The 2,620-nt window shown below is 37.3% G+C and overlaps 1 protein-coding gene across 9 annotated transcripts in view; it reads right to left on the minus strand.

Moving 5' to 3' along the window:
• Btbd10 (BTB domain containing 10) overlaps window positions 1-2,620 on the minus strand; it is a 55,986-nt gene that overhangs the window by 40,248 nt on the left and 13,118 nt on the right. Inside the window, exon 1 of one of the 9 annotated variants that reach the window (XM_029538792.1) lies at window positions 2,354-2,370. The exons of the other annotated variants lie outside the window; for them this stretch is intronic. The gene's annotated coding sequence lies outside the window, so the exon portion shown is untranslated. Of the gene's footprint in view, window positions 1-2,353; window positions 2,371-2,620 lie in introns of those variants that run through there. 9 annotated transcript variants of the gene reach the window in all.

Raw genomic sequence — 2,620 nt, forward strand, 5'->3', positions numbered from 1 at the left:
GTATAGGGAACTTTCTGGATAGCATTTGTAATGTAAATAAAGAAAATAAAAATAATAAAGAAGTTTTTAAAAGATGAAAAAAAAAACAAAAACAAAAACGGGCTGGAGAATGGCCCAGTGGTTAAGAACACTGGTTAGATTTCAGCACCAACCTATCACCAATGGATTATAAGCATCTATAACTTCAGTTCCAGGGATCAATGTCCTTTTCTGGCTTCCATGACACCAGGCACCCAAGTGTTACACAGACATGCATGCAGGCAAAACATTTATACACATCAATTAAGCCTATTTAAAACTAGAAAAATCTCAAAGCAAATCGAAGTGAAAGAAAAGGAACAGAGCCTGAATTCAGCTACAAGATTTTCTGCATAGATTCTTCTATTTCGCTCTCAAATAGGGTGAATAAAAACCGAGAAGCCATGCAGCTCAACATGGAAGAGAATTCTCAACACTGCAAGTGCAAGTAGAAATTTAAAGCATAAATACTGAAAATTGGGGGAAAAACATGAAAAGGTAAAGACCCAAAATCTGAGCATAAACTCTGCTTAGATCATTGGTTTATTGTAAATTCTACATGCAGGGGAGATAGACCCTGGATAATTCCAATAACCTCCCCCTGCAGACGGAGGCAGAGCCATGAGGGCAGAGAAGGGCAGAAAAGAGAAAGCTAAGTTTTATTCATGACAGGAAATGCTCCACCATTGAGTTACACTCTCAGCCTCTAAGCTATATTTTTTGTGTGTGCATGCACTATGTATGTGGAAGATGGAGTTCAAAGTGGGTGCCTCTCCACAGGACACAGTTCACCTTTTAAGGCAATCTCTCTCAGTTAGCCTGGAACTATATTAGGTTACACTGGATGGCCAGCAAGCCCCAGAGAGCTGCGTGTCTTCAACTTCCTTGCACTAAGATTATAAACACATAATTTTTTTTTTCTTTAATGGGGTTTGGGGATTGAACTCAGATCCTCAGGCCTGAATGGCAAGCATTTTGCCAGCTGAGTTATTTTCCCAACACCCAAAGTACTACTTCTTAGATCTTGTATTAAAATTACTTTGTTCACTTATCTCTCATTCTCTGCCTCATTTCCTCCCCTGTGTCCCAGTTGCATTCCCTTTCTTTCCTTTCCTTCCTTCCTCCCTTTCCCTTTATTTTGCTTTTTTCTTGAAAGGGCTTACTATGAATCCCAGGCAAGCCTAGTCCTGGAAACCATGCCTCAATCTTCAAACTGCTAAGGCTGTATCCAGTCCTCGTTGGCCAGCTTGTGTTCCTTTCTCTGTGTGTGTACCTAAGTGTGCACTTCATTCATTTCTTAATCAAGATATTAATACATTCAAAAAATTGTTCTTTTCCTGTTTTGACCAGCACAATAAATGTTTAAAGTTCTTTCTGAATTCCAAGTATTTCCAAACATCTGCGTAACATGTTTGCATGTTTATAATTAAATGAACAACAAATCCAATGTAGTTATTTATAAGTTCTTTAACTCACGAAAAGATACAATTTTAAGATAAAATATCACTTTGTTTTCTAAATGATTCTATTTTTCCTTGTTCTTATGTCCAAAGAGTTACACCTTCAAAAGCAGAAATATATTAAAATCAAAGAAAACCAGCTTGACATGGTATTAACAGACAAAATTCCTAGAAGGTACCGAAATACTTACATTATATTCAACTCTAAGAAGCAGAAGACTCTAAATAACTTACATTGTTTTCTTTCATGATGCCTTTCCAATGCTATGTATTTTTCAGTCTTTATTAATACAGCTTCATTTTGACCTATTTATTATTTCCTTCCCAATTTTCATTCCTTTTGTATTTCTTGCTTGTCTAGAAAGTGTCTCATTATGTGAGTTCTAGATTATAGTGCTCTACAACAGAAAGAACTATATGAAAACAAAATGTTTTAATCTGTCATGTCTAAAAAGTAGCCATGGGGCTATTATAAAATGTGGCTACTACAACCTTCCTATACACTAGTAACAAACTGGGAATGAAACAGGTAAACAGCCTCATTTGTAATTGCTTCAAAAAAAAAAAAAAAAAAAAGACATGCATAAATACCTTGGAATAAAACCAACCAAGAAAATGGAAGACTTTCTTATATTAGAAACTTAAGCTAAAGAGCACACTATGTGGTAGTTTGAATGAGGTGTCTCTAATATAGGTTCAGATGTTTGAATACTTGCTCCCCACATGATGGTACTGTTTGGGGAGGTTTAGGTGTGAGGGAAGTATACCTCTGCTTTCCCAGCCCTAGGATGAAGGGTATGCACCACCACTGCTCAGCATGTCTGTATTTTCTTTTCACTTTGTTTTGTTTTTAAGACAGTCTCTATGCAACTCACCATGTAGAACAGATTGGCCTTGAACTCACAAAGATCCTCTTGCCTCTGCCTCCTCTGAAGAAATTAAAGGTATGTGGCACCACACCTGGTTCAAAAAGATAGTGTCTACTTCAACTGAATAGTTTGGATTGGTTTCTCTAGACAAAGTATCACCATGTAATCTAGGTGCACTGGCTAGCTTTGTGTCAACTTGACACAGCTGGAGTTATCACAGAGAAAGGAGCTTTAGTTGGGGAAATGCCTCCATGAGATCCAGCTGTGGGGCAT

Source organism: Mus pahari, chromosome 1 (genome assembly GCF_900095145.1).
Source record: "Mus pahari chromosome 1, PAHARI_EIJ_v1.1, whole genome shotgun sequence".
NCBI classification, from domain to species: domain Eukaryota; kingdom Metazoa; phylum Chordata; class Mammalia; order Rodentia; family Muridae; genus Mus; species Mus pahari.